General features: G+C 51.1%; 1 protein-coding gene across 1 annotated transcript in view; it reads left to right on the top strand.

Moving 5' to 3' along the window:
• Nucleotides 1-17,996, top strand: part of HIVEP3 (HIVEP zinc finger 3) — a 483,707-nt gene that overhangs the window by 304,662 nt on the left and 161,049 nt on the right. Inside the window, exon 7 of the mRNA XM_066376014.1 lies at nucleotides 15,295-15,375. The gene's annotated coding sequence lies outside the window, so the exon portion shown is untranslated. The remainder of the gene's footprint in view (nucleotides 1-15,294; nucleotides 15,376-17,996) is intronic.

The following is a 17,996-nucleotide window of genomic DNA, read 5'->3' as shown; positions in this document are numbered from 1 at the left end:
GTAAGGTTGAAGAAGGGCTTTGTGCGTCTCTCTCCAAAGCCTGATCACCTCATCATCCTTCTAATTCTGTGGCCTTTGCCCCAGAAAGATGAATGTCCCAGGAAACTCAGGGCTTTCAGATGAGCCTAAGCCTCCCTGGTGAGGACAGAGAAAGTAGCCAGAGACACCCCCCCCCCCCCAGCAGTGACTGCCTGTGGGTCAGGAATGTCCACTCTGGGGCAGTCCCTCCATGTCAGGGATACTTCCTTCTGGGAGACGGAAAAATTGAGGCACAGGAAAGAAAAATGATTTGCTTTGCTTAGGCATCCTCAGCTTTTTTTTAGAGTTATTTGAATGCATGAAGGAACTGCTGTTTGCGAGGTCAAGATGAAGACTGGAGGCACAAAGGGCTTCTTGCTGCATCTTCCCACTCACGTCGTCCAACTTAGGAGAAAGCCTAAGTTGTCAATGGAAACCTCACTGTTGCTCTATACCCTAAAAGTCCCAACCTCTGTGCCTTTATACTTTCTTGTTTCGTTTTGTTTTCTTCTTGTAATGCAGTTCTTATACTGAGCAACTCATTCTATTTGGCTAAATTGTCCTCATCCTTCAGAGCTCAAATGACACCTTCCCCTTTCTCCTCCTCCAGGAAGTCTGCTGGGGTGCCTGGTTACCCTTTTTGCAGCTGCTGTCCATGGCTGCTACAGGACAGTCCGACCCTCCGTTCCAGCTGTCTGGCTTGGTCTCTTGCTGTTATCAGGGTGTGTTTCTTATCAGTCTCACTTGGCCATGGGCTTGTGCTCTCCTGACCTCTGAGTAGGCCCTGGTTTCATCATTTTGGTCCAGCCAAGAGACAATTAAAACATGTACCTTAACCCTGAGCTAGAATGTTATGGAAACTTCTCTGCTTCCCTTCGGTCTTGCTTGGTTTCCACTACCCTGGGGTGAGTCAAGGTCTTATGGACATAATCGCACATGTGTGTGTACATATATGTGTGTTTGTGAGAGACAGAGGAGGAAATGAGAAGAGGAGGGGACAGGGCTCGTGCCAGGTCACACACGCCGTGTTTCTGTTTCGAGGTGAGAGTGAAACAACCCTTATTCCCCATCAGCTGACATTCTTGGGCAGACCCTCTGTGGGACACTAAGCCTGCTAGCTAGGGCGGGTCAGCTGTTCAGATCCCAGCTGGGTCCAATCTCTGTCACCTATACAGAGAGATACCAGTGTCCTTGAAGTTTCACTAATAATAATAACAACAACTGCAAGCATTTGGAGCATTTTCCCTGCTAAGCATTTTGCTTATGTTATCTTAATTCTCACAACTGTTTGAAATAGATGTCACATTAGTTCCATTTTACAGATGAGTAAATTGAGGCTTAGAAAGATTCCATGCCATTGCAAGCATAGGGTGCAGATCCACAGCCAGTCTGTCTGGCCCCCACACCTACATTCATCTCCGTTACCCAAGAACATCCACTGGCCCAGGACCCTGACTCCTGGGTCTTAAGATCCTGGCTGTGCTGCTGGCTGCCATATGTGGGACATTCAGATCACCAGGCCTCCAGTTTGGCCTCTTTCAAGTTGACCAGATGCTGCTGAAAGGAGGGCCTTGCCAACTTCCCTATGCTACAAAGTTGTCCTTGGGTGATTCTGAACCCTCAGAGGCCAAGGTGCCATCCATTTGTATTCTGAGTTTCCCAGATTCTGACTACGGACTCAGGGTTCTGGAATCCTGTGATCCCCATAGTCTCTGATCTTCACTAGAATGTGCGCTGTAGGAGGGCAGAAGCCTCTGTCCATGTGTGCCCTGCTCTATGCCAGGGCCCGTCAGAGCCAGCGCTTGGCATGTGGTAGGGGCTCAGTCAATATTTGCTTACTGAATGAATGACACATCCTCACTTCTGCCCCTGTAGTTAGCCGCCAGCACCCACTCTGGCTGGAGCCCAGGCCCTGAAATGTGGCCAGTTGCCCATGAAGTGGCAGATAAGCCCTGAATCAACAAGCAGTGCTTTTGCCCTATAGCCCAGCTTGGCCACTAATCAGCAACATAACCCCAGAAGTTAATCACTTAACTTCTGTGAGCATCTTTATTTTGCCCAAGAGCACTAGATGAGGAGTCAGAGAAACACACCAAGTTTATTTCTGCCTCAGGACATTTGCACACACCATTTCCTCTGCCTGAAATACTCTTCTGTAAAATTCTGTTTTCACTGATCCCTCAGTTCATTCAGGCCTCTGCTGAAATATCACCCCCTTGGAACCTCACCTCCTTAGAAAAGCCTCCTCTGGCCACCTTCACTCAAACATCCCCTCTGGTCAATTTCTTTTCCCTTTTCCAAGTCATTCATTTCTTTCATAGTACTCATCACTACCCGACAATATTTACTTGTTATCTGTTTTCCTGATTAGAATTTAAGCTCCAAGAGGGCGGGGGTTTTGTTTGCCTGATTCACTGCCTAAACTGGTGCCTGACACATAGTAGGTGCTCAATAATATTTTTTAAAGGCCGTAAAAGGTTAAAAGCTTCATTGGTTGCCCTGGCCCAGACACCTCTGCCCAATTTCTAGTCCCCAGACATTGAGGGGAAGCTCCCTGCCCTTGGGATGACTCATCCTGACCTCCCATGAGGCCCAGACTCTCTCCCAGACACAACTCTGGGCACCCGCACCATGGGAAAGTAAGACCAGAAGTGTGTGCCCTGAGAGAGCAGGACGTATGGCAACTAGCTTTCCCCAAAGGGGAAGACAGCAAGGCGGAGGCGTGGGGGGTTGGCTGTGTTCTGCTGACGTAGGGAGTAGTTGCTTAGTAAACACACCCATTTTCCATGACATGCTACTTGAGGTCTGGTGTCTGTTGCAGGCACTCAGACAGCCAGAAAAGGAGGATCCTACGTCTGAGAGTTGGGAAGCCAGCTTGACTTCCAGAAATTGCTTTACCCACATCTCGCATCCTGTCTCCACCCCTCTAGGCTCCCGACAGGTCTTCACTACCCACAAGAGAATGTGGCCCCTCAGTCTGGAATTCCTGGCTCTCTGCGACACAGCCCTGCCCAAATCCCCAATAATCTCTCTCCTAGCTCTCCTGCAGAAGGTCTCAGCTTCAGCAGGCTCCAGGAGCTATTTCCCCAGAGCGCTGTGACCAGTCCTCTCGCCAAGCTTTACTTGCGCCGCACTGTCTGCCCAGAATGCCTCCACAGCTCCTCTTCCAGGAACCCTTCCCCGACCACACCTATTCATGAGAACTCGCCCTCATCTGGACCCTCCAGCTCTCCTGGATTTGCCCACTTCTAGGGAATGCTTAGGGATCTGTGTGTCTATATGGTGGGTTCCCCAGTTCGTGGGAAGCCCTGTACGCAGGGATGGGGAGAGCTTGGGTGTGACAGTACCCTCTGTCCATCCTGACTTACTCAAATGAGGTAGTGGACATGGAGGCGCCTTATAAACGGTAAAGCCCTGTCCTACCTTAACCCAGTCCCCTTTATGTCTGCCTGCACTCTTGTCCCATTGGACCAGTATCCCATTGGACCTCCCTGTCTCCGGTGCACCAGGCCCATCTACCTTCCCTGCCGACCGCACAGGGGGTCTCTCTGAAACGTGACTCTGATCAGTTCCCTTCTCTAGTGACCCCTCCTTGCTGGTAGGTTCTGGCCCCACAAGCCTGTCCCTGCTCTCAGACCCTGATTGTGCTCTCCCACCTCCCTGCCTTTGCTCCAGTCATTCCTTCTGCCGGGAGTGTCTTTCCCTCCCGCTCTCGTCCTCATTCTATTAGACCTTTCTCTTCCTTTGGAACTCCTGAGCCCCTCCAGGCTCATCCAGCCACTCTGGGGGACCTTGCACCTTGCTAGCCATCTCCGTGCAATGACACCTCCCCAGCTGTTTCTCAGTCCTTATTTATTTACACAGGTGCCCCCTCGGGTTGGCTTGGCATAGAGAAGCCAACCCTCTCCTGGTGGGTGGTTTCTCCTGGTGGACGGTGCTGTCTGCTGAAGATGTTCTGTGTGCCAGGCCTGGCACTTGGGTCTCAGTGTATCAAGACCCAGCTACAGTCCTGCAAACATAAATAAATAAATAAATAAATAAATAAATAAATAAATAAATAAAATGCTCTTTTTCCCAATGGTAAAACTGAGGCCCAGAGATGCCAATGGTGCTGCCGGAGGTCACACAGCAGGGTGTGACAGAGCTAGCCACATGGGGACCCTTGACGGCTGACTTCACAGCTTTCTTCCACATTGCATGCCTGAGACAGAGATAAAGGCACCAGATCTCTTTCCAAAACATGACTATTAATAAACCTTCTCAGGGTTTTTTGTGTGTTTTTTTTTTTTATCTTTTTCTCTGTCCAGTGCTTCATGTCTCCATGGTGGACGGTGCTGTCTGCTGAAGATGTTCCATGTGCGAGGCCTGGCACTTGGGTCTTAGTGTATCAAGACCCTCTCGTCCCTGACAAGTAGCTGGCTGGTGTACAAGGAACCACAGTCCCCATCTGCCCCCCGTCCCTCCTTAAGGCTGCTGCGGGTCCCCTCCAGGCCACCTGGGCTCAGGCTCCAGGACAAGGTTAGACTCAGTGCTTCTCTTCAAGACTCCTTTGAGAGCCAGGGCCACCCTGTGCCCATGTCTGTCCCAAGCCTCCTTCTAGCCCGGCTGTCCAGGCTGCAGATCAATAAATCTGTCTCCTGCTCTTCTCTCCCGACCATCTGTTTTCCCTGGTGGTCCCCAGGGAGTCTGCCAGGCTGGCTGCAGGCTCCCAGGTCGGAGAAGAAGCTATTTTGGGACCATCTGTTTGAGAGGTGCCTCCGGCTGGGGTTCCACAGCCGAGGGAGGCTGCCCAGGAAGTGGGTGGCTGTCAGGATGGGACAGCAATTAGGGAGTGAGAGCCACCTTTATCTTTGGGCTCCAGGCCAGGACGTGCCAGCTCTCCTCGACTCGGGCAGCCCCGTCAGATCCCAGCCCTGGCGGCATCTTGGACGTGTCGCCAGGCCAGATGGTGCCAAAGAGAGCGGGGAAGACGGTCTGAACCTCACCACCTCCCCCCTACTCTTTCTAAAACACATACACACGCCCTTAAAATTGGGTTGCCAGTGACAACCTGGCATATCATCTTCTTTTTATATTATTCTTAGCCCCTCTGTTACCGTAGCAACCGAACAATGCTTTTTAAATATAGCAGTTAATTTTTTCAGCTCCAGCAACAAAGTTCTGATGCTGTCCAGAAGGTCAGAGACTAGTTTCTTTCCTGGGGAGGGCAAACTCATCTTGCCACATGTCAGCCCCAGAATGTGAGCTGGGGGCTGTCCCGAGGTCAAAGAGACCTTCGCACTCTGACCAGGCTACACTCCCCAGTCAAGGTGTAGTTGCAGTATCCTGGTTTCTGGAATCAGCAGACCTGGGTCAGTAGCTCCCCCGCGCCCCTGGCCCTGAAGCCCTTATGGTTCCTCTCCAAACCTCAGTTTCTTCACCTGGTTAATGGGGGTGACAGTGAATGCCTCACAGATGGAGAGAAGGCTTAAAGGAGGTGAAAGTAGCATGTGGGAAACTCAGTAGATGCATCTGTGCTTCTTGTCCTTTCTCCTTCCCCTCCCCCACGCCTTCCCTTCCTTCATTTCTGTCCTTACCTCCCTCTCTCTTTTGCATTTTTCTCACCCCCTCCTCCTTACTGCTTTGAATTATTGATGTTAAATTCCCAGCCAGTAACATCAGAGGGTTAAAATCCATAACCAGCCTTCCTCTGGCCTCCCCTTGGATCGCCCTCCCTCCTGTGGGCTGGTGAGCTCATCAGAGTCATTAATCATACATCACGGCTTGAGAACCCGGGCCCCTGTGGCCCGGCCGCTGAGCAGCCCAGGCGGGATGCAGCGGGGCAGGCAGGATGTCTTCTGGAAGGGGCTGGGCTGGCTCTGAAGCCTTGGGCAGAGGAGATGCCTTAGTGTGAGCCTATCTGGGAAGAGGGGCTGACAGCCTGTGGAGGGGCACACCAGGAGGCACTCTCTGGCCCGGTGACTGGAGGTATCCTTCCCAGGTGTCCTCAGCTCCCAACAGCGTCCCTGTCATTCTGCACCTCTCCCAGACACACACACCCCCTCAGGCTCGGCCCCCTCTTATTTCTCTGCATACCAGAGCTCAGCACTGGCAGCAAAGTTTCTAGTGCTCAGAAGCAGTCAAACCTTGGCATGCGCTGCCCATCAGTAGTGAATTCCCTGTCACTCGAGGGTTTCACTCTCCAGCGACCGGACATTGCACACTGTAGAAGGGATTATAGTACCAGGCTACAGATGGAATAAACTCATGTCTTAACCTATAATGATCTAATGGAGAAAATAATATTAAAATCACCATGTAATTTTGCAGAGCCTTCCTTGGGTACTGGTTATTACCCCCGTTTATATATATAAAAAAGGAAAAGGTTAACTTGTCTAGGGTCATTAAGCTGTTGTAGAAGCTGACTCTGAACCTGTGGTTTTACCTTCCCTGTTATTCTTCCAGTTTTCAGCTCTCCTGGCTGGACACTGCATGGGGACAGAGCGGTGGCTGAGACTGAGTGTGACTCTGTGCTGAGCCCCGGGCTGGGGACTCAGAGCTGTGAGAGCCGGAGTGGCTGAGACTGAGTGTGACTCTGTGCTGAGCCCCGGGCTGGGGGCTCAGAGCTGTGAGAGCCGGAGCTGGCTCCCGGCTGAGACTGAGTGTGACCCTGTGCTGAGCCCCGGGCTGGGGGCTCAGAGCTGTGAGGGCCGGAGCTGGCTCCTGGGAGCTGTCGATCTCACTCAGGGGCCCGGCAGACACAGGCAGGAAACGCCAGCGCTCTCAGAGCTGCGGGAGCCCTGAAGAGGGAAGAGGCTCCGGGCTCTGGGCCAGGCTCGGCGGGAGGGTGCCGGCAATGCCGTGCTCCTCAAGCTCACTGTGGGCCACAGGCTTGTGGGCACTTTACACTCACTTTATTTAATCTGCCCACAGCTCTACGAGAGTGGCACAACATCCAGTTTTAACAGATGCTCTGCTGAACGTGTCAAGGTCACACAGCTCACAAGTGGAGGGACCACGTGTGTCTGACACCGAGGCACCACTGACATCTGTGGGAGGTGGCAGAGGGGAGGCAACAGTCTGCCATGTCTGCATGACTGAGAATCTGACTGTCAGTCTCCACTGAATGCGGGCAGCATGGGTGACTGGCGAGCCAGGAGGTGGTGGTGGCCGAAGGGGCCTGGCTCTGGTCCCCAGCCCAGCGGAGCTGCCTGCTGCTCCCCCACCTCCCCTGGGGAGGAGGGAAGGAGGATGGTGGCTACAGGAACAAGGGGCCGCCATGCTATGCAGGGGCCAGCTCTGGCCTGTGAGAGCAGAAACCCGGGGCAGGTCCTAATTCTTGCTGGTTCTCTGTGGCCCCTGAGGCAGTTCATCTCAAGGCCTGATCCCCTTCGTTACTCAGCAGGGACAACATTCATTGCCCTGCCTATCTCATGTCAAGAAGTGAATTTGTAATTTAGCATCAACCTGACTAGCTACCTAAAACGTCAGCCCGCAACAGGTTCCTAGGCCGTGTTTTTCTTTAGAGCATTACACACCTGACAGTCTGTCACACACAGACGGCTTCGTTTATCTGTGACTGCCTTTCTCTGTCGCGAGACCGTGAACCCCAGGAAGGCCGGACCGGACTCTGTACAGGGCCTCAGTGTCTCATCAGTGCCTAACACTTGTGAACACCAAGCGTATCAGTGAATGAATGAATGACCCGTGTGGCCAGGGTGGTGTGCCACCTTCATGCTCCCACAGCCCGTCCGCCCCTCCTCTTGGCAGTTGTCACAGGTACTGTGATGGCAGTGCCCACCTCTCTCCCACACACTGTGAGGGCCCTGTGACTGAGGGTGAAGCCAGCCTGGAGGAGGTGTTCGATGAATATTGAAGCACTCTCCTTCCTGGTCCTCAGTTTCCCCATTTGTACACTGTGATAGTGGTCACCCCAGAGGCTTTTTTAAGCACCCTTCTTCAGTGACAGTCTGGGGTTTATAACTTGTAGGCTGACGTTTCTGCACCTGCACCTTTGTATTTTTTCTGCCCCGATGCTTGTCCTGACCCTCCTGGGTTGGTCACTGCCCAGAGTCTGCCTTTCTCTTCACGAGCAATTAAAACCCCAGACTAGCCCATTGTTTAGAATCAGATGCCTGGACCCTGTATTTATGTCCAACGTGCTGAGTATGCTTGGATCTCTGCTAGCCACATGGTGGGCACCACTGGGACTGCTCAGGTTTCTCAAGTGAGAGGCCACCTCTGGCATCAGGGGATGCTAGCAGCAAGGGGAGCAGGAGCCTGTGAAGAAGAGGCGTGGAAGGGAACCAGCCATCACTAAAGGCCAGGCACTAGACAAAGGCATTTCATATGGGCTCCCCAAGGCCACGCAAGATCGGTGTCATTACCCCCATTGCACAGCCAGCAGTAGGAGGTTGGAAGTCGTAAGAAGCCACCCTTCCCATGAAACTGCCTCTAAATCACAGATTCTAAGACAGTGGTTTTCAAATTTTGTACACTTGGGGACCGATGACCTAGCCAGCCGGAAATGGAAACATACAATGAATAAAGTTTTATCTTACCACACATGACAGTGCAACCCAGTGCAAGTTTGATTTCCGAACTCCACCTGTACGATGCAGTGAATACAACATTAAGTCTGTCTGAATGCTTTTTGTCTATTGTGCATGATTTGTAAATGTTCTGCATGGTGCAAAAGGATGTTTGAACGAGCCTTGAAAGACATCTAAGACAACCTCAGGAGTATTTCCGTCGATAATACAGGCTGATAAATGGCAATCACCCCGAGCATAAGCGAACTTGACTATCATTGGGTCTATAATCTTCATGCATTAGGGTAGTTAACTCTTTCGTGGGCTGGTGCAAAATTTCTAGTGGACCAGCACCGGTAAGCAGACTGGTGGTTGAAAAACACTGTTTGGAGGGATGGGGCTTGGATCTCTAAGTACCGGACCATCAAGCCTTTTCATTGTGCCACTCAGCTTCCCCTGATGGAGGGTGATGCGTGGCCCCCATCAGTCCCAGAGCCATAGTGAGTGAGAGGGAGCCAACTTCGCAGATGCGGTCAGGAGGCCTACATTTGCAAATAACCAGGTCCTGTCAAATCCCACATCCTCTGAAGGACATGACCAAAGCCTAGAGTGCTGCGCAGTGAGAAAGGCCAGGAACTCATGACCACTCATGCCCACAGGACAGAGTATTTGTTCAGGGCCAGCCCGGGGGATGGCCGCGGGAGGAATCTGGCCCAGGCCTGTGCAGAGCAGTGTCCAAGGAGACGGATGACAGGGCACTGTCAGGGGGATAGCTATCTTTCTATCTTTGGTAGTAAGATGGCCTTCAGTTTCTTTGTCTGTAAAATGGGAATAATGATAGTAACTGCCTGAAATGTCCCTCTTTGGGATCTGATAAAGGAATTCATGTATAATTCTCAAACAAGCACCTGCTTCGAAAGCTACTATGGGGTGCCACTGTATCACCACCACACTGCACAGTCTGGCGGTGGGGGCTCGGCTCTGGGGCGTGGGACCGCAGCTGGGACTGGACCGGGACCGAGGAAGAGGCAGTGCTGGACCTCGGGAATGAGACAGTGACAATTTCCAGAAACAGGGCACAGTATTAGAGCATGAGAAGTCTGGGCTGGGGTTCTTTTGATTATTCAAATGATTGTAAGAGGGAGGACTGATCTGAGGGCAAGCAGTTGGATGGAGCTTGCAGGTGAGTGCAGGAGGCTCACTTGTTGGAAGAAGAGAGATGAGAAATAGGAGAGTCAGATCCTCACTCTGGGCTTCAGTTAGAGCCATTCCATGTGGCTCTGAAGAATTCATTTATGTTCACATGTGTTGGTCCTTTTGAGCCATGAATGTCAGAGCTGGCATGACCTTAGAGATGATGAGACTGCCCGGGGTCCTACCAGGTTAAGAGCACTCCCCTCCATTTCTCTGTGCCTCTGTTTCCCTTTCGATTGCATGAGGTTCATACACTAGATGACCTTTAAGGATTATTTCATCCATGAAAATGGTCACAAGGGACTATTTCTGTGGTCTGTTGAGTGTTAGGAAAGGGGAGATGGGCGCTCTGAGGAGGCAGAGCGTGCAGATGAGAATGTAGCATGAGGAAGCACCCGATCCCGGCTGATGCCCAAAGAACAGGATGGAGGGAGGAGTGCTGGTCCGGCTGCTGTCCCCTTGGACGTGGTCAAGGCTGTCTCTCCAAGGCACTAGGATTATTTGCACACCATCAGAATCAGGTGGGCATAAGCTGGAAGTCTCACCAGAGATCTCCCAGCTCCTGATGGAAAATGCTTCCTGATCTAAGCCTCTGTTAGTTCCTGGCTTCCTGGCTCCACTGTAAGCATCGTCCATCCAACGTGCCTGTCCAAAGCCTGAGCCAAAGTTGTCCAAATCTCATTCATGCCAAGGAGGCGGGCAGGGCCTGGAATCGGCCTGGCGGCCCAGAACTCTGTCCCTGGCATTCCTATGGGTGGTGATGGTGAGGTGCCTACTAGGTTGCAGCCTCCCCCAAACCATGCTATGTTGGTGACTCTACAGAAATCATTTGCTCCTTTCTGCCTCTGTTCTCCTGCCTTAGACTACAGTTCTCTGAGAGAATCAGAGCCACACATGCACTCCAGGCCCCGAGACCCTGACTCGCTATTACCATTCCACCCAAACCCCACTTTGGACAAGATTTTGCTCCCTGTGCCCTCAAGGTGCTGGCTGGGTTCTTGCCCTAAACAAGGTTCTTGCCAGGAAATGGTGCTGCCCTCCTTCTAGCTTCAGAGACTGCCACCGTTAGAGACTGCCTATGTCCCACCCATGAGTGGCCCTGGTTGAACCCATCACAAGCTTGCCCCTGTGGATACTCCCTTCTCTGAGCCCTTTGAGGGTTGGACACTGACTGGAACTCCTGGAGCCTGTGTCACTGTGTGCCAAGTAGGGGTGGGGAATGAGAGCATAGTATGGAAAAAGAGAGCCTGGGGAGAAAGGAGCGACATGGTGGGGAGGGAAGAAAGGGTTTGGGGTTCATGATGCAGGCTGCCATTAGGCTTCATGCGTGAGAGCTCGGCCAACTTCTTTAACCTCTCTGAATTGCCTCTTTTATCATCTGGAAAGGGGATAAAAGAGTCAACTGTGTGGGATTGTCATGAGGATTCAACATGACCCTTAATACCAGGGCCTCACACCGTGCTGACATGTGGAAAGGGCTTAACTGTGTCTTTGTTAAATTGAATTGGCTGAAATGCTAAGGTCTCAGGAGTGATGGGAAGTAGAGTATATGAATATTTTATAAAAGAGAGAGAGTATGGATCCAGTGCACACCACATGCTAGGCCTTCAAAAAATAGTTGGTGGATGAATGAATGAACCTTTGAAGTCAAAGAGCTCCAGCTTTGTCATTGGTTAGTTACATGATCTTTAACAATAAACTCCCCTCTCTATGCCCCCGCTTCCGTCTCTGAAAATAAGCTTACTAAATAAGAATATTTACCTAGTGCTCACAGATGAGGAAACTGAGGCATGGGTCTCCCAGTTGGTATGCATAGAGATCAGGGTGCCCACCACAGGCTTGTTGTGAGGATGAAATGAGACAAAAGATGTAAAGTTTCTGGCTCAATGAATGTTCATTCTTTCTCATAAGCAGGACTATCTGCCAGCCTGTGGGTCATGGTCAGGGAAACTGAGCACAGGGGGGTCTGCAGCCACGACAGGACTGGGACTGCCACAGAGGCAGCTGCACGCCAGCTGTGAGGTGCTGGCACCGGCACTTGGGAAGAACTCTCCACGTGAAGCCTCTGGAGACTACTACCCTTTCCAGGGAACTGTTTCCTAACCAGCTGTCTCTCCTCTAAGGAGCCCAATGTGCTACAGCCAAATAGAGAAGCTCCCTTTTTGTACCATCCTTTTGCCTGAGAGTGGAGCCCAGGCTACTCTAACCAGCCATATTCCTAGTAGAGGGATCCAAAACCCATGTTAGAGAGAGCATGGTGGAAGCCACGCTTAGCACAGGATGAGCTGGCCCATAGGACAAGCTTCATCATGGCGAGCTGCTGTTGACCTTGACAGGCTGATTATCACTATTGCTATGGACAGGAGTCTTTTATCTGCTCTATATGACATTTAATCCATCCAACACCCCCCCCCAATATAGGCATTAGTTTCCTCATTATACAGATAAGGAAACTGAGGCAGGTACGGGGAGGCAAGTACACAGCTAGTAAGTGACAGAACATCAGATGGGTAACTTGAGTGTAAGTATCTGACTCCAGAGCCACTAGTCACATTTACTGCCCTTTTTTGGCAAAGCAGAAAGGGTGTTGAGTCCTAATATGACTAACTTCTTTCGTCCTGGATTTGGCCATGACCCAGGAACTAGGGGATTCTAGATTAACTTGAGGCCAGAGCTCCAGCTACTCTTTTGACTTGTTCATCCATTTTTGAGGCACAGCCATTGACAGTTTTCCAAGGAATAATAGTTCATCCATTCCACCATCCAACAAATGTTTAGTAAGAATCATTCATGTACCAGGTCTTGTTCTAGGTTCAGAGGATGCATTGTGAAAAATATTAATTAAAATCAACTGTGACTACTTACCAGATACTATTCTAGACATTGTACATGGATTAGCTCCTTTAATCCTCACAACACCCTATAGATAGCTAGTTTAGCCTGTCTTTATAGATGAAGAAATCAAAGCACAGAGAGTTGTTTATCTATGAGTGTTGAAGCCAGGATTTGAATCCCATAGTCTGAGGTCAACATCCATATGTTCAATTGACTCCATGCTGTTGTGACTTTCATAGTCTTTGCCCTCATGGAACTTATAGTCTTTCTTTTCAAACAGGCATGTTAAAAACAGTACCAACAATAATTTAGTTTAGTTTTATTTACTGAGAAGCAAACCAGGCAGTGAATGATACTGGATTTGTAAAGAGCTTGACATCACTGAGCCAGTGCGGAAAAGTCAAGGTCATAAACAGGACCTTGATCCAATTTCCAGTATGGTCTTGACTGCTGTGTGCCTTATGGCAAGTCTTATCACCTCTCTAAGCCTCCATTTCTCTATTTACAAAATGGATCGTCAGTACCTATTCTACCTGCCTCCAAGCATTTCTGTGAAGACTAAATGATGTGACAGATGCAAATAAGATTTCAAAATAGAAAGAAAATGCACTGGGCAAGGGTTTGTTATTGAACCAAAATGAAAATTTGGCCAGTCTGGTGGATGAATGAATGAATGAATGAATGATTCTAGCAGGCCACAGATTGGCTCCCTAAGTAACATGGCTCCCTTCAGGAGATCTGTTGCGGTTTTCCAGGGTCCCATCAGGGCTCTGTCCTTGGCCATGTCCTATTTTCTTTCCCTTGAGTTTTGTTGGATCTGATTTTGTGTCAGCCTCCAAGGCTGTTTTAGCAAACACGTATTAATGTCTGTTGGGGGACCCGCCTTATGCTAGACTCTGTAGGGAAATCGAGATGAATTTGGAATGGTTTCTTTCCTCAGGGGCTCACAGGCTAGGAGGAGAAATGATAGTAATAGTTAATAATAACAACAACAATTACCACCACTTATTGAACATTTACCATATGCCAGATACTGGGTTGGGTTTTTATATATATTATTTTGTTTAATCATTACAACAACTCCATGAGTTACTAAAAACTACTGTCTCATTTTAAATCTAAGGAAACAGATTCAGATAGGTTAAGTAACTTAACCAAGTTCACACGACTCTGAAGTTATAGAGATGGGCATGAACCTGGGAATGAAGATGTGAATACAAACAACTCTGTTGTAAGGTAGAAACCACTGTGGGTCCTACTAGAGGAGCAAGGAGAGGCTTCTTGTGGTTTAGAAAGAGAAGGAAAGCAGGACAATGGCCATGGCGGTGGTGGTTCTGGTGCTGCTGCTGCTGTGGATGGTGACAGTGGTGGTGGTGGTTGAGTTCGTGGTGATGGTGATGTTGATGATGATGTTGATGGTAACAATAATGGTATTTATTATGATGATGGTGGTGGGGATGACGGTGATGCTGACGGCGCTGCTGCTGCTATTGATGGTGACAATGAAGATCTTCGTGATGGTTACGATGCTGGCTGGGACAATGGCTGTGATGGTGAGGAGGATGACAATCTTCTGGGGCTCATTTGTTGAGCTTCTACTTTATGTCAGGTTCTGACATGGGTGCTTCCTACTATCTTGTCTCATCCTCTTACCAACTTTCCAATGTCAGGGTCATCATCTCCGTTTTATTCATGAGAACCCTGAGTTGGACAAAGGCCAACTGACCTACCCAAGGACACACATCCAGTCTGAGCGGGGTTTACCCTTAAGGGTGCCTCTTTGTAGCGCCTCCACTCTTCCCCATACCAGGGTCCCCAGCCTGTGGGCCATGAGGCCAGACATCTCAGAGATGTCCTACCGAATGAATATTGACAGAAAGGTTCATCAGTGGGTCGAATCCTTAATCCCAGAAGACATAAACAACATGTCTCAAATAAGTATGAGTAACCATTATTTAAATATATGTGGTGGTGCTGTGATTACTAACACACAAGTTCATTGGAAAGCATTATGTTCATTGTGGCTTTTGTACTGTTGTTTATTTTCCCCATGAAGAGATGCCAAGTGTCAAGTTACCATCAGGAGGAGTTTTGAGAAATATTTTCACACAAAAAGGAGTCCTTACGCTGAAAATGGTTGGAAGTATCATGCTGTCCTGCACGGCATATACAAACTGCTTTGCCTGGTGTTTGGCCCAGAGATCACTCAGAGGAGGGAGGAAACCCACCAGGGTGGGTGTTGAGAGCCCTTGGCATTTGTTCTGGCTCAACAAGTGACTTTCTTGTTAGACCTGTGCTATCATTCATTCTCAGTGCCTTTATCTCTGTAAGACCTGACAATAGCCTCTAACAGCTTTCCCCAAAGACTATCGAATGCTTGCATGAATGAATGAACAAGGAGAGAAAGAATGAGTGAATTAAGGTGAAAGGTGCTCGGGGAGCACCCAGGCGTGCTTAAAAGTGAGTGTCTCAGCCTGAGGGAAATAGAGTGCTGGGGGTTCCACAGGGCCTTTCAGCTCTGAGTGTGGTGACGGTGATGAGACTATGGTTACGTTTCTGGGGGAGCCTGACCTTGCCCCTGGGTTGACCGTGTTGTAGAAGAGGTGGAGCAGGGGCTTGGCTGTGAAGCTACTCTCACCAAGGCTGTGCTCATCATTTTTGGATGCATGTTTCAAACTCAAGTGAGGGTTGACAGATGGTGGTGGTATAATATTCTCACTTTCTCTACTTCCCACAGGTCTCCCTCCAACACAGTCCTCCAAGCTCTTAGAAATCTCTGACACATCTCAACCATGAGACCACGGCTGGCTTTTGGCAGGTAAGCTTCCCCTGTCTCTCCTTCACGCCACAGGACACAGAGCAATTTCAGCACAGCCCAAGGTCACTGGGCCATGCTTGTGGACAGGAGGCGGCTGGGGCCGACTTTATCCTCAGCAGGGGACAAATCCCCGCACTTTACTGAGACTTCAGGAAAGACCTGCTAAATGTCCGGAGCCCCTCAGCTGGCATTTCCCCAAATGCAGCATGTGGCAATGGGCACGCTTCCTGGGGTGGAAGCCGGGGAACTGAGGCTGACCCTGGTCAGATTTTCACTGCTTGGAAAATCTCAAACAAGAGCCTCCCCTCTGCATCTCTGTTTCCCTGTATGAACAGTGACAGAGGGGACTCAGTGCATTGGCAGACCTCTAGCCAGCTGTTCCAGGCTCCAGTCAAGGCCACAGGATGGAAGAGGGGTGGTGCGGAGAAAGCAGTCTGCCACATTCTAGGACTCATCTCCTGTGTGATTGCTCTGTGGACCTCAGGGAGCCTGGGCTGGGCTCTGTATGCGCCATGTGTGCATGTCTGCATTCAGGGGCCTGTGTCCCTTCCAGAAAACCCTGCTTAAAGTCAAACTCAGATATGGACAGTCACCAGCCCCTCACCTGCCCTCTCATATCTGGGTAGCACAGCACAGACACTGTAGGCTGCCAGTGCCCAGACAGGAAGGGCAAAGGCTGCCAGCATGCCGCAAGCTGGGCAGGCCCACAGCAGCATGTGGGCGTGAGGATCAAGCTGAGTGAGGGGCAGTGCAGTGGGGTAACGACAGTGAGGCCCTCTCTTAGAGCGGGAGTAGGTATAGGGAGTAGGTGCAGGGCTGGCTGGGAGGGGAGGGCTGCCTAGGAGATGAGGCCTAGAGGGTCTGCAGACCCCTTGTCCAGCGTTGGAGCTGTCTGGCAGGCCAAAGGCTGCCCTACCACCATGCCACTCTTGACCAAGGCTCAGGTGACACATGCCAGGAACTCAACACCCTGTCCCTAGCCTGCCTCCAGGCCAGGCCTTTGCCCGAGTCTAGCCAGGCTCGGTGCCTGCCCACCAGCTCGGCAGGCCTGGCCTCTGAGGGAGGAGAAAGGCCACTGTGACTGCCTCAGGTGGTTTAAGGATGTGTGTGTGTCAACCTGTACCTGCTTCTTCAGCCGGGAGACCTGGCCCAGGAGGCCTAGGCACATAACACTGTTTGGCTGGCTCGGCTGCAATGCATGCTGGGAACTTGAAGGGCTAGAGACTAGGAAGAAGCTAAAAGCAGCTGAGACAACCTAGAGGGATCCTCTGTGACTTGGCGCTGCCCCTCACCAGCCTCATTCCCTGCACGCCCAGCTCTCCGCTATGCACACCGGGCCCTCCAGCCCTGTGGGGGTCCCTGAGGGAAGCAGCATTTCACCCCTCTGTGTTCCTGCCCGCGCTCTTCCTGTGGCCCCTCCTCTTCCCTCCTTCCAGTCCAGGGTGCTCCTCTGGGCTTTATATCCTGGTTCTCTGGGCACCTCTGCTGACCATGCAGTGGGCCTCAGTGCGCAGTACTGGCCACACAGAGTGCCCTGTCATCACGTACGCCTCCCTGGGTTTAGTCGTTGCTTTCCACATTGTCTCCCCACCACAGTGGATTTCTTGAGGGCAGGGGCAACATCTTGGCCTTTTCCAGAGTGAGTTGTGAGAGTCCCTGGAAGTGAAATGTGATGTGGGGAAACTGAGGCAGGGTCTGGTCATCTGTACATATTTGTTGCCTGCTGTGCTGTATCCTCCGTGCTGGGCACCAAGGCATAAAGATGAATGAAGTGTGTCATTGTCCTGAAGATGCATCCCCTCAGTGGAGATGACCTGCAAATAGCCATAGTGAGGGAAGGGAACCTGCGAGGGCAGGAGGGCTCTATGCTGTCTGGGTTTGGTTGTGGAGGTGGTTTGGGGAAGACCGTGTGAAGGTGACACTGGAACTGGGCTTTGAAGGATGAGTAGAAGTTCACCAGGCAAAAAAAGGAAGAAGGACATTCTAGGAAAAGGAAAAAGCAGGTACAGAGGTGGAGTGGCTGGGACACAGGCACAGAGAGGTGTGTGGAACCGAGGCTGGGAGAAGGGGGCAGGCCTCTGAGCATCATGCCAAGGGGCTTGGGTTGCGCCCGATATGGTCGGGAGAGGGAAACAGCTTTCTGGTGCCAAGAGAGGCCTCTGGGCCGAGGGGATAGGCTCAGAGCCAAGAGGAGGTGCTCGTGTGAAAGCTAAGCCAGAGCAGGGGGAGGCCCGGGGCAGGCGGCCCCTTGCTGAGGTGTCTGTGGTCCGGTCTCAGGAGCTCAGGGACCCTGCTGCAGCCCTCAGGCCTCTGACACAGAGAGCCACAGGCACTCTGGGTCCTTGCCGTGTGCTGGTAGCGCCCTCCAGTACAGGACTGCTTGGCTTGCCATCAGAACACCTCTTCCCACTCCACCCAGCTCTCTTCCTCCCGTGTCCCTGAAGAACAATAGGCTGCCCCACCCCAGGGCAGCAACCTCTAAGAATTCTGGGCTGCTGTTCGGCCCCCTTCAGCCCTCTCCTCTCCAGCTAGATAATTCCGAGGGGGCTCCTGCCCTAGCGTTCCGTGCGGTCGGTAATCCTTCACTATTTTGTAGATTTACAGTTTCCTCTCTTGACAGA

The sequence above is a fragment of the Saccopteryx leptura genome, chromosome 3 (genome assembly GCF_036850995.1).
Source record: "Saccopteryx leptura isolate mSacLep1 chromosome 3, mSacLep1_pri_phased_curated, whole genome shotgun sequence".
Classification (NCBI taxonomy): domain Eukaryota; kingdom Metazoa; phylum Chordata; class Mammalia; order Chiroptera; family Emballonuridae; genus Saccopteryx; species Saccopteryx leptura.
This window is presented reverse-complemented; position numbering and strand designations above follow the sequence as displayed.